Consider the following 14,709-nt stretch of genomic DNA (forward strand, 5'->3'; position numbering starts at 1 on the left):
GTATCACAACTAATGTAAGCTTAGATCTTCCAGGCCTCGCATCACTATTGATAGATCACCCCTACCCCGAAGTGGCAGGCGGAGTAGCGGTAATCATGACGCGGCCTGCAGCCTGGAAATACCAGGAGGCCCAATTCTATACCTTTTATGGACTATACACTGAATCACCTATCAGCGCCAGCAGACAGCCCGGCAGGTCTTTCTCCTAATAAAGCCTGTAATACCTGGTTTTCGGCTCCTGACCGATCTTTCAACTATTAGAACAAGTGTCTCTTGACGAAAGTAAGAAAACACTCAGTTCCTGGTACCACCTGCTTTACACTCCTGCAATAAATATCCCTCCATTTAGAAGAGAACCCTTCATAAAAATGCTTAACATATGAGCACTAAAGAAATAAACAAACATGGCAGGAAGAAGTTTATGAAGGTGTTGAATTCATACAGGCTTTAAAATTTGTATTTATGTTAAAAATTTCTCTTGTCAACATCTGCTCCCTGTCAACATCTATTCTATGCCCTTTTATTACAAATGACAACACCATCTAGATAACATGTATTTCATAAGTAATAGCCATTTTGAGACTTGATATGGAAAATGTGGGACAAAGTATTTCTTCCAAATCCCCAAATGTGAAAATAAAATGCTCTTTAGCCAGGAGAAATGTGAGAAAAAGATTCCCCCTTAATATGTATCCATACTGAAAGATCAGTCAGGAGCTGAGAACCAGGTATTACAGGCCTTATTAGAAGAAAGACCTGCTGGGCTGTCTCAGCGACCCTGGCAGAGGTGAGCGCTCCTTTTGAGGGGAGGAATGGGGGCTTAGGGTACTCGGCGGGCGCTGATAGGTGATTCAGTGTATAGTCCATATAAGGTACAGAATTGGGCCTCCTGGTATTTCCGGGCTGCAGGCCGCGTCATGATTACTGTTACTCCGCCTGCCACTTCCGGGAAGGGGTGAGCTATCACATACATAAATTAGAACTCTTGAGCCTATTGGTATCACTCATGCTTGGGTACATATTAACTGATTCCACAGTTTGTTTTGTTGGTTTCATTTGATTTACTTCTTAATTTTTACGAAGTTGATTTATTGAACCAACACTAAAATCATTATGGCCCAAAAGTTTAAGTCAAAGTCTAAAACTGACCAGTAAGCAAAAGAAATGAAGCAGAAAAGAGTGAAAGCATTTATATACATTTCAATAATCAATAATTATATGATATGCCAACAGGAAAGTCTCCAAACAACTATGGAAATTGATCCATGAAACTTCTTTTTATCCCTAGATAATTAAAAATAGTAAATAATTCCTAGAGTGATGGTGTATAGCACCAAGTTCAATGCTAGTCAGATGTGATTTCTACTCTTAACTGATTTTTAGTGCTTTTCTTCTTCTAGCTTAGTGATTTGTTAGTGCTTTATGTTTTTTAATATATTGCTCCCTGTTGGAGGTTAAGTTCTTGGTTAATATTCCTATGGATAACAACTACTTTTGATATGAAAATCAAATATTGCCAAAAGCAAATTAAGTTTGGAAAACCAAAAGACTAATTTGTAGGGTGTGATTTGTGGGGAGGGCAGAATGGGAGTAATGTTGATATTGGGGTTTTTTCTCCCCTGAGAGTTCTCTTCTGAAAAAAAAAAAAAGTTAGATTATTATAAAGAATCAGTTCTCTTGCAGCCTTCCCATTCTCTTTTTACTCCACTAAAAAAAAAAAAAAGGTTTACACATAATTACTTACTGAGTGCATAAATCCTTTGGAGAGTGAGTCCTACGTTATTTGGGGGAAGGGCGGGAAAGAACTAGTGTCCACAATTTGCTTGCTTGCTTTGACCTTTTCCATAGCTCTCTGTAGTCTACACCTCTGACAGGCTCTATCTAAGATGTGGAAGTAGATCAAATTTCCTTTCTTCTTTCCCCGGGTTAATGACATTTGCTGTGAAGGCCAGGTGATTAGTAGAGAATTGGGAACTGGAGACAAAGAGCCAGAAGGCTGTACCTCAGGAATAATATCCTCCATTTATCTGACAAGAGTACTGTGACAGTTTCCAAGTTATCCGTGTGTATAAATAACGTCACCACCCACCTGGCATTTTCTCAAAGACAGCCCTCTCATAGCCTCTCTATAGTTTCTACAGAGAACAAATTTCAGTCTCATTTCAAGTCACCTTGGGGTGTTAAATATTCTATTTATTCCAAAATGTACATTGCTAAAAAAAAACAATTTTAAGATCATTTGTTTTTCATCACGTCTCTAAATGTTCTTATTTTCCAGATCATCACCCACCCACTTATTCATCAGGCTTGGCTCCTAATACATTTTGACAGTCTTTCAAGTCAAACACACCCTCAAAGGATAAAAATCACTGATAACATTCTTTTTTTCTTTTTTTAAAAGAATTTTTGTGAGTTTATTTGAGCCAAACTGTCCACAATTGCCGGGAAGCAGAATCTCAATGGACTGGGATAATGCTCTGGAGAATGGTGGTTTTTCACCTTGTTTTATATCTTACATCAGGGGAGGTGTGTTACATGAAATCCATTGGTGATAGATTAGGGAGGCGGGAGAAATCGAAGGGGGGAAACCTCTGGGATTGAATAAAAAGTAAAATGATAGACACATTACTTAGGAGGGCACAGGATAGTTAACAGTCAACAATTAACACGATAACAATAACAATGAAGGAATTTATGGTCTCCTGTCCTGGTGCCCGATAACATTCTTTTGAATGTTCAGGGACTGAGGAAAACACCTGATAAAGGTACCCTAAGGATGAGGCCAGAATGCTGGAGCCAGCTCTTGCCAGAATGGTATTGATTATGCAAGAAGGACACTTCAAAGCTAATCAAGATACCCTCTCCCCTATACACACATGCACACACACAAATCAAGACCTTTCTAACAAGGCAAATTAATATGTTCTACAGTAGAAGCAAGGAGAAAAGGAAAAAATATCCTCAAAGTCAGTTGGCGGGAGCGGGGGGGGGGGGGGGGGGGCGGGGGGGGGGGGGGCAGGGGGGAGATTATCTGACCCTCCTATTCACTTTACATTCTATAGTGGCTACAGTTCCAAGCCTCGCTAATGTTAAAAAGTGTGTGCCTCATATTTGGGTTTTATTCCTGGATCCTCATAGAGACCGACCATTCAGATGATGAAAAATCCACAGCCCTTTCTCATTTTCTCTATGTATATGGTGTTATTTCAGGAACCAAAGTGTGTGGAATTTTCATGCTCCTTATAAAATGAGAATGTTTCATGCCATCTATCTTATGGAATCTGCAACAGATAGAGGAATTTGTTTCAAATGGTTGGGTTTTCGCTCCCTTTAACTAACTGTAAGGCATGTAGAATCACGAAGTCCAGAGGGAAAATAAAGGGCAGGATACATGAACCTTGACTCTTGAATGAGCTGAAGTGCCTGGAGTCACCAACATGCTGAACGCAGAGCTGAAGAATGGCATTTCTCAGGTAATTATGATCTCAGTCAGTTCTAATGGAGCGATAATAGTTTGGCAGATCCTGTGGGTGGTGTGCATTTCAGAGCCCTCACAAGTTCTAGGGAAAGAAAGTTATTCTTTTACCTCAGGAAAGAAAGAATAATTGACCTATTGGGACAAAGGAGAAAATTGACTACAGTTCCTTTGGCACTAGGGTCCCTTGTCATTTAGAAAATAGTGATTGGATTATAAAGTGGATTAGCATAACTTAGTGGCAAAAGCACTTGTAACCATTTATCTTCTGGACAAATGGCTACTGAACCATATTTCTTCAATTCCTTCCCTTCTACCTATCTCAGTGTGGTAGAAAAAAAGGGGGATGGGAGACTGAGGGAGTAGAAAGTAACTCTAAAACACACACAAAAAAAACCCACAAAACCACATGGCATGGTAAATGCCCCACTTGAGTGAGGATGACAAGTGAGGTGTATAGTGTTATCAGAAACAAAAAGTGGAAATGAAAGTATTTCTTGGATCTATAGATTTCATATACTAGTAGCTAAGGGTGGTCATTTGGAATAATTATGGTTCTGTCTGTTGAGCTAATTTAATAGACAATTGAAGGGACCACAATTCCACCACCCTGAAGCTGTTTTTGGGATATTGATTTTAAGCTGTTTATTAAGAAACAGAAGACTCAGAAAAAAACCTTTGATTCTCCCCTCTACCTTTTCCTGCCCAAGAAATTCAGACAGAAACCTGCTTCAGGGAGACCTGAGGATGCTATCTTAGCCTAATTAGAATTGAGAGTGGTAAACAGAGTTCTTCAGAAGGGAGCCTGTTAGCTAGGTAGCCACTGTCCCATGGTTTCTCAGTCTCCCAGCAGGGATCTTCCTGCCATGTGTATTCTGCTCGTCCTCAACTACCTGTAAATCAGCCATTCTCTCTTCTGAAATCTCATAACACCCCCTCCTCATTTGTCCAAACATGTCTTATATACCCACTCACTGTCTTTGAAATTTTCATGGATTTATCATGTGTATGTGAATTCCCCATAGGCATGTATTAAACTTTGATTTTCTCCTGTTAATGTCTCTGTTAATTTGGTTATTAACCCAGTCAGAAGAACTTAGAACAACAGTTTTAGACTGGTGTGCTGAAAGAATGTCTAAAACATGCAATATCTGACTATTTAGTCAGGGGCACTGACCTTTTTCCCTTAGGTTGACAAATAAAAAGAATGACAATAGCAAACACATAGCCATCTGGTGTGAATGAATAAAAATTATACCATTTTTTTTTGCCAGATGGGCAAAAATATACTTTTTTTGGTATGCTGAAGAATTTTAGTAATTAGTGTATGTGTGTCAGGAGATGAAAAAGGTTGAAAATCACTGACTTAGAAGGTGGGACAAAAAATATTAATACTTTTTAGCCCCAAACTATTTATATCTTAGGCTTCTAATGAGTCTTAAAAACAAACAAAACCCACAGTAATACATAAACATTGTTTAAAAACTGTCAAACACTAGAGAACTAGTTTTAAATTTTTAAAAGTTGTTCTTAGCCCCATTTCTTTTCACCCCAGGGTCCTACTTCCCAGAGACATCCACCTTAATCTTATAGTTTTTAGTGATCTATTTAACCCTAGATAATGTTATACTGAAATTATTGATTTTCTTTGGTCATTCTCTTTTCTTTTCTTTTCTTTTCTTTTTTTTGGGGGCGGGGGACATTCTCTTTCAACTTGAAGATGCGAATTTAGCTAAGTGAAAACTGAAAACCAATCAAAGTGTTTGGGTTAATATGACATGTAAAATAGAGTTCTCAGTAGAGCTCAGGTGCCAGGATTATATTTCTTTCTTCATAGGTCCAAAGGCATGACCTTTGTGCCCTTCAAAGAAAGATCAAGTGCACTAAGTACTCAGTCAAATGAATGACCTTTTGTTAAAAATCATTAAGTACAAGAAATCATTTCATATTTGAGCTTGTTTCTTATTTGGACCATTATTCTCTTGTAACACTATTGTTGTATTTGTTTTGCTTTATTCTTTCCTGGGAAAGAATTTTTTTAAGGAAAAGTAAAGAACTCATACATGTACTTCTTTATCCATAAAACATCACTTTCTCTGTGAAGTCTCTTTGCCTCCCCAATGTGAGGTCAGTAATTCTTAGCTTTAAGCTCCTATTACAATTTGGACATCATTCTAATTCAGTAAAAGACAGTCTAGAAACAGGGTGCTTAGTTTATGGTATTCTAATTATATGTCAGGTCTATGCCTACTGGAATAGGTCATAAATTCTTTAGAGAGAAAAGCATCATATTATCTTTTTACTTCCTACCTTTTGCACACTGCCCAGCACACAGAAGCTGTTCATTGCCTTTGTTCTATGAATAAATGAACATGGTCTGTAAACAAATTTTTCTCAAGGGACTAATGCTCACTCATCTCAACCTCTCATCTCCATCCTCCTTTTTTTAGGAACATCTAAAATTAGAGAACAATGTAAGTTTTAAACTGCTTTCTTAAAAATTCCAGAAGAGCATATCTATATGTTATCTTCTGGTCTTGAAAAGAAAACAAGGACCATCACAAAGATGTTGGCATTTTTCAACTTTTCACCCTCAATTTATAATTGTCTCTTTTAAAAAAATACAATTTATTAGGAACTTGAAGACAGAAAGCATCAGAAATGGTTGAACTCATCTAAGTTATTTTCTAATGCATTTAAAGCCCACTTATAAAAAGACATAGAACATGAAATATATAAAATACAGAAATATAAATATATAGACTATGAAAATATAACAACATAGGCCAATTCCTATACCAGGCAAATGGGATTGACAGTTGCTTTGCCATGGTGACCAGATTTCTCTCAAAGTGATCACAAGTTTCTAAGGGGCTTCTTCAAAGTTTGTCTTATTTCATGTTATCACAATATTTCCTGTTATGGCCGAGCAGTTTAGGATAATCGTCACAAAGCTTGTGTTAATAGCCTTTGAAAATGTCCTCACATTCATTGGAAGTGGTTTGCTTTAGTTCCAGGCTAAATGTCAATTAGAGATCAGATCTTTCTTGAGCTACTATCAATCATCATGGCTGAAGTTTGACAACAGCGAAGGCATCTTAACTTCATCCACCCACGTCTAAAATATCAGATCCTTTAACTGAAGCATCACCTTGACAGTGAGACTATTGAGATCCCCTACGAGAGAATTCACCACACCCTGCTTTGTAGCCCCTCTAAATCCTCTCCAGACCATCGGGGTATGAGCACATGCTATGCTTGGTTACAGTTATTTTCTTTGTTTACTTCTTTGTCATCCCCATTTGCCCCTTAGTAGTATGGCTGCATGTTTATATCCCAGGGCCACAACATAGCTGGCATCAAATACAGGTTTGCAGAATAAAGGAGGGAATCTTCCATAGATGTTTTCTTTTAACACAGTTACCAAAACATTCCTTATACAAAGATCTCAAAAGTATTGATTTGGGCTCTAAGTCTTTGCCACTAATTACTTGATTTTCTTAATAATTATATTTCTAACAACTCAAAGCATGAGATTCCACGCAGTTGGGGAAATGGCAAGACTAATGAGCCCACCATGGCCTCATGCAGGCATTCAGGCATGTCTGGAATTGTTTGATGAATTGGTAAGACAGAGCAGGTGAAGGTTTATTTGCATGGAGCTGGGGTTACTCTGAGGGTGCAAAAATGTTCCCAAGAGAAAAAGAAACTAGACATTTAACTTTGTCTCCTAGAAATGTGTGTTGTTGTTGTTGTTTTTGTTTTAATAACAGAGAGAGAGGTGATAGGTAAACACTGAACAAAACTATTTCTCTAAACTTTTACAAAGTAGGATGCAGGAGACACTGCTCTGAGGCTCCTCTTACAAAATGAAATAGAGTCGTTTCCCTTCTCCCGGTGCATTGCCTAGGCCCAGACAGTGCTGGGCCGGTGGTCAGAGCATGCAATGCGACAGTCCTTGCGACCAGTGATGCCCCTGGATGCCTCACAGAGGAGCAGGAGACACCACGCAGCCTGGAGTCAGAGAGCAGCATGAAATGGTAACGGGCTGCTGGAAGCTACGATGCCCAGCAGAGCTCGGGCACTGTCAGCTAACAGGAATGTTTGTGATGGCGATGACGCCCAAATATACTGGAGGGAAGTTCATTTATAGGCAATTAGGGGTATTCAGAAGAAGGTAGAGTCAGAAGTCAGTGAAATTTAGATGATATTCAGTCCATCATTATTTATTGAGTACTGACTGTGTTCTAGGCATTGCACTGGGCACGGCTTATTGCTGGTAAAGCGACTCCATCTGCACCCCCAGCTGGGGTGGCTGGGAAAGTCCTGGCTGCAATGAAATTTAGAGTGGCTGCTCACAGCATCAAAACAAAGATTAAATTGAAGTGGTGAAAATATGACCACTATGCAGACGGGGAAACGCAGGTTGAAACAATGGAATATCAAGTTTTTTCCTCATCTTGTTGGCAAACTTGTAAACATCAATAACACCAATTGTTGACAAGACAAAAGGGAAATATGTACTCTCATACAATACAGGTTTGAAACAGAAATGAATGCAACCTTTTGAAGGCAACTTGGCAGTATGCATTATATCAGATCAGTGCAGAAATTCCCAGTTCTCTTCTCTGTCACTGAGAAATACATGCATCTATTCATGAAAATACAAATATAAAGCTTGGCTTTGCAGCAAATATTTATGGTGAAAAAGTAGTAAAAACCAAACTGTTGAGCAATGAGGAAAGGCTAAAAAAATATGGGCCATCTAGCATGGATGGCATGGCTCAGCAGTTGAGCGTCAACCTATGAACCAGAAGGTCACAGTTTGATTCCGGTCAGGACACATGCACAGGTTGTGGGCTCGATCCCTAGTATAGGACCTGCAGGAGGCAGCCAATCAATTATTCTCTCTCATCATTTATGTTTCTCTCTCTCTCTTTCTCTCTCTCTCTCCCCCTTCCTCTCTGAAATCAATAAACATTTAAAAAATAAATAAATAAAATATGGGCCATCTATAAAATGGAGAACTATATAACAATTAAGAAGAAAAAAATCATCAAGAATTCATTGGTATAGAAAAAGCTCCCAGACACATTATTCCTTATACAGATTTCTAATTTCTATATAAGGCTATTATTTATTTCAGAGAAAAATAGAGCACAGAGGTTATAAATATGGACCTGGATATGAATCTTGGCCCTGCCACTTGCTAACTATGCAACCCTAGCCAAGCTACTTAACTTCTCTGGGTTCCTAGTTTTCTCAAAAATAAAATGTGCTTACAAATAATACCTCATAGCATTGCTACGGGGATTAAATTGGACATGCTTAGAGCAGCACTGGACACAAATATGTACTCAAGTAATGTTAACTATCGTGGGTGGAAAGAGGGTCACATACTAAATCTGACAAGCTCAGGGGAGGCCTGTATGGTGGGCCTTACAAACTCAAGACCTAAAGTAACCGTATAGGATAATCTGAAATTAAAACGTCTTAACTAAAAGCAAGTCATGGCAGGTAGTCATGTCCTAAACTGGTATCTTCCCTGACAAAAGTCAAGCTGTACCCTAACTGAGCCCATGTGTTGTCTCTCTTGTACCTACAATAACATACCTTTGGAATGTCAGAGTAATCCCCTTTTTTTCCAGACCTCTCTGGGCACAATCTCCCACCAGAGCAGATGAACACAGAACACTCATTGTTATCTTTTTTTATATGTTTAAATATGTTTTTATCAGGGGAGAAAGATAAAAACATCAACGATGAGAGAGAATCATGTTATCGGCTGCCCCTTGCATGGGAATCAAACTGTGACCTCCTGGTTCATAAGTCAATGCTCACCTACGGAGCCACACCGGCTGGGCCCTCATTGTCATCTTGTTGCCCAAATACCATCCCTATGTGCTGTAAATATTAATTATTAACTATCCTGTACCTACCAATATGAAAGAAGTGTTTATCTCTTCATTTTACTCTTTATCTAGTATCACAGATTTTCTCTCCCCCACTCTGCCCTCACTTTGCTTTCTCTCACTTTCCTAACCTACCACCAATGGATTTTCTGTAACCCTTCTTATATCTCCTCTTGACTGTAAATGTATAAAAAAAACTGCAAAACTGCCACTCTCCGGAGCATTTCCTCAATTCGTTGAGAGTTTGCTTCCCAGCAATTATCGTTAGTTTGAGTCAAATAAACTCATAAAAATTCCCTACAGGTTTGAATGTTTCTTACATCAGTATTATCAATAATATTCTTTTAAAAGTTCACAAACAAATGAAGTATTCTCTTTGTGCATATACACCATCACACATGTACACACACATGTACATGAAAAGAAAGTGATCCTGAAGGCTATTCACCAATCTGGAACTAGTGGTTCTGAATGCAGAGGGAATTTGGCTTAGAGATGAGTCAGGAATTTTTGCTTTTATCCATAATCTTACCATTTATAATAATAAAAGCGTAATATGCTATTAGACCAGACAGCCAAACAACCTTCCAGATGACCTTCAAGACGACCTTCCGGGCCTACAAGGGCCAAGGCAGCCACTGCAGCTGTGAGGGCCAAGCCCCTTGCACAAATTTCATGTATCAGGCCTCTAGTAAGAAGATATTCTTGAATTATTATGAATTTAAATTTTAAAAATATGCTGAATGAAAAGAAATAAAATTCACAAGAAAGAAAAGGAGAAACAGCCAGACTCCTGGGCAGAGTCCTGTTGAATATGAAGGGTCGCAGAGTATGCCACTCCAAAATATGCTCTTTGGTTTAAAGATTATTTTGAGGCGATTATTTTGAGAGATAGGAGAAGCTCTGAAAACAGAGTAGAAGTTACCCTTTTGTAAGGGATATTTACATTTACCTGGTATAAAGAAAAATCTCTATTTGAAAAGAAGAGGATGACTCCAAATCACACGAAAATATCAATGGTGAAGGCACCTACTTAAATTTGCATAACAAACCTTACCTTTGTTTACCTTTGTTTTTCCTAGTAACTTCCCCTAACTTCACACACACACACACACACACACACACACACACACACACACATTGCTTCTGTCTTTAACTAAAGATGGCATACAAACCAGTGGGTTAGGCCACCCTAGAGAGTTATCCATTTCTCCCTGAGTATCTTCCATGTACATATGATGTTCACACATTAATAAACTTCTGTTTGCTATGGCCCAACCCCTAAGTATCAGAGCACTTGGACTCAATAAAACATTGAATAGTGTTACTTGTAGAGTAATAGAACAATAATTTTTGAATAAAAACAATAAGAATGTGACTTAGAATATATCTTAATGATAATCTAAAAACTTCCATAAATTATTCAGAAGGAAAGTGCCTCTCTCTGTCTCTCTTATCTCTCTCTCTCCCTCTCATCTTACTTTCCCTTTTCTTTTTGTAGAACACCTTAAAGCTCTATGTCAACATTAAACATTAATTACAAGCTTATAAACTTCATTTCTGTTGAAAAAGTGACAGTATCCCCATGCTATCTACTCAGGCTTGACAACAAAATGACTCCATGAAAAATCCCAGGCCTCTGCAAAGAAAAGCAGCTTTTAGCACCAACTACCATCTCAACTTCTATGAAGCTCAGGCAAGTGGCATAAAAAGAACAGATAAAGAGAATTTAAAAAACCAAATTAAGGAAAATGCATTCTGGAAAGAGAAGCAGAGTGCATGGTGACGCCCTCTAACTTGATCCCCATCAGAGATGAGCTGAGGAAAGACATGGGTGAGAGGGAGAAGCTTTGGACATCACCAAGTCCACTTCTCAGCCCCACACTCCCTCAGGCTCTGGCACCTAAACCCCCTGAGGTACCCATTCTGCTTACTCTGTGGGACTTCAGAACCAGTCTCCCCAGGATGTGCCTCTGTGGTATGCAGATTGTTTTGAGCTAAAGGCAACAGGCTCAAGAGAAACTTCTGCCCCTTCCTTGAACTACCTAGAACTAGAGTCAGGGGCTTTACCCATAATATGAGGTTATCAGAGATAACCTCTTTTGACCTATCCATAGGGCAAGACAAACTTCTATTTACTAAAGGTCTGTTCTACTTATCATCCTGCAATGACCTTTTGAAGCCCCCAAGGCACCTTACCTCATCCCTAGCTCAGAATATCTTATATACCCATGTTTCCTTTCTAACCTCTTCTGCATGTGGGGTCACTGACTCTCATGTATGTGGGGTTTCCATACATATATAAGTATTAAATTTGGTTATTTTCTCCTGCTACTCTGTCTCATGTCTATGTGATCATTAGACCTGCCAGAGGAAACTTAAGGGTAGAGGAAAGTTTGTTCCTCCCCTACAACTCCTTATTTCCTGGCTGGCTCTACCCTTCTCAATGTACCCCTCACCCTCTTGACCATTTCCAGGGAAATAAAACAATCCTGCCGATAAAAGATTTCCCCATACCAACAGAGACAAGAGAGAGAACTCAATTTATTATTGAGCAGGCATTTCAGATTGACACACGTGAAAATGTAGACAGAGTCAGGGCAGAATTTCATATAAATTTAAACAGAAAAGTTGAAGGGAGAACAATTAAAATGTCCTTTCCTGAGATTACCTTCTCAGCGACTATGAGGAACTTCTGAATTAATCTTAGAGGCATGTGCTTACAGTTCTAAGTGTCAGAAGGCCCACAACCTAGCATTGCAAGATCACAAGTCTGAGTCTACATCAAAATAGGGCCTATTATGAGTTCAAGGAGGTGCCCTAAGGAGGCGAGGGTGGGGAGAGGCAGCCGTCTCCTTCCTCTTCTGAAACACAAAGAGCTCTATCACTTCACCTTACAATTTGAAAGCTTACCTTACAACACAAAAGGGGAAATCCTGATTCATGTGTCAAAACCTTAGATGATTCACTGTTTGGGGCCTCTCCTGTCAAGTGCAATTTCAGGGCTTTGTCTGTAATATCAAACAAAACCTTGCCTTTGGGGCCGATAAGATGAGAACTGTCTTCATTCTTTCTCTGGATTTCACTGAGTGGGCAAAGAAATGAAGTTTATATCAGGCTACCTCCAAGAGGGGATGACCTTCCTTCAAGGTCAAACCCCTGGCTCCTGAGAGCCCCACACAGCCCTGTCTGCTTGCATCATTCTGGGGTCTGGAAGGTGGGGCATTGGACAGACCCAGGCTCAGCCACGGGAGGAAGTTTTCCACGCCCCACTCCTGCATGCCCACTCCTCCTCACTCACCTGCCACCACCCAGGCCCCCTCCACTCCTGTCATGGTTTCAATTCCCCTCCCTTCTTAAGGTAAAGCAGAGGTTTGGGGTTTTAAATGAAACAATCATAAGAACAGTCTCTAATAAAGCAACTGATTCTTAGAGAATGGGCTAATAACACAGTCCATTTAACCCTGGCATTCATATCCAGTGTTTCAAATCCCTGTTTTAGTAGGCAATACAGCTCTGCTGCCGAGCTCCGAGGCTGCCAGGGAAAGCAGCTCCCAAATATTAAAGGTTTATAATGAGGCTTCAAAACCACAGCCACCACGCTCGGTCCACCACATCCTCACCGCCAACAAATGAAATCTCCCTCTGCTCTGTTCTGTTGACCGCCGCCTTTTGACAAATCTGACTTTTCCCAATCCAATCCGGACAGCATTATTCTGTCGGATTCAGGGCAGACCCCTGACAACTGGACTGGTGACAAGCAGATTACAAAGCCGGTTTATCCGGGCATTGTGTTTCTGCAGCTCTTTCTGCAGCCAAAGCCTCCGCGACAGCAGGGAGCACTAATTGCTCATTTGCGGCGGTGACCTTTTCAACTGGACGGCGCCTGGGATCTGGTTCCACGTTGATGTCTCTCTCCTTTAATTACAGTGCGCTGGCAGGGAGAGGCAGCCGGTGGCACTGAGGACAGTAGTATCTAGTGTCTGACCCGTCTCACTCTACTTCTCAAAGCAAGAACTGAGGAGCAGAGGTATCTGTTTTATTCACTTGGTTTTCACACTTGGGTCTGACAGGAATGTAAGCCACTGGGATCAGAAGTGCACTGGGAAATAACGTCAAGGCATTTGTCTGGGAGTCATTTGTTTTCCAAAGAAAACTGGACAAATTGCCATCAGGCAGCAAGTGGAAGACATTCTGGGAGATCTGTTTTGATTTTCAGTCCCCAGGCCTCACAGTTGTGGTTGAGGTCAGTATCTGTGGCTGCATCCTATTTGATGGCATGTCAGGCAACAATCTCTGTTCATTTACTCTCTGTCTCTTGTGTGTGCAAATCCACTACAATAGTCATCTGATGCAGACAAGACGGTACCTATAATGTCAACAGAATTTTCTGGGAAGATTTGTGGATTGTTGGCTCTTATACAAAGGGCTTTGCAGGACCAGAATGAGCTCGACAAAAGGAAAGAGAAAAATCTGAGTGAAACATTAGTTGGACTGATGTCAGAATCCTGTGATTCTGTTTGCAGGTTGGGAAGAAAGGATGAAGGGAGACAGCAGCTATGCAATACAGGGAATGGACAGCAAAATGAGAAGTGTCACATGTATGATCTGTCTTGGTTCAAATATTTCAGTTCATCTCTTTATTTCAAATGTACTGTTCAAGCGCTGGCCAGTGTGGTTCAGTTGGTTGGGCAACATCCAGTGCACCAAGTGGCCACCAGTTTGATTCCTGGTCAGGGCATATGTCAGGGTTGTGGGCTCAATCCCCAGTAGGGGTTGTGCAGGAGGCAGCTAGTCAATGTCTCTCTCACATCAATGTTGCTCTTTTTCTCTCCATCTCCCTTTCTCTCTCTCTTTAAAAATCAATAAAAATATATTTTTTAAATGTACTGCTCAAGAGTGTGGCAGAGTAGAAAGGAGTGGAAACATTTATCTGTGCCCATCATCCAACCACATTCTAATGGAAAATTGACCAAACACTTATTCATGAAAATACACCAAGGGGAGAAATAGAAGAGGATTCTAAGGAAGGAAGCAATACCAGTAATGATGAAAGATCAACAACAGGACAGCTACATTTCTCAATGACTGCATACATCAATTTTCTTTTTCTCTGTGTATTTCACCAACACTAAATGCTAAACCTGAGGCATCAAGTAAATAGTCCCAGCCCCTCTTCTACTGCCCAGGCTTCTTACCTATCCTTTTATCAATCCCATTGCCTCAGAACAAAAATGTAAAAAACATTTATTCTAAGGTATGAATGTATTGGACATTGTTTAAATCAGGGGTCCTCAAACTTTTTAAACAGGGGGCCAGTTC

This window comes from Myotis yumanensis, unplaced genomic scaffold (assembly GCF_028538775.1).
Source record: "Myotis yumanensis isolate MYYU_CA2020_CCGP unplaced genomic scaffold, mMyoYum1.0.hap1 SCAF_4, whole genome shotgun sequence".
Classification (NCBI taxonomy): domain Eukaryota; kingdom Metazoa; phylum Chordata; class Mammalia; order Chiroptera; family Vespertilionidae; genus Myotis; species Myotis yumanensis.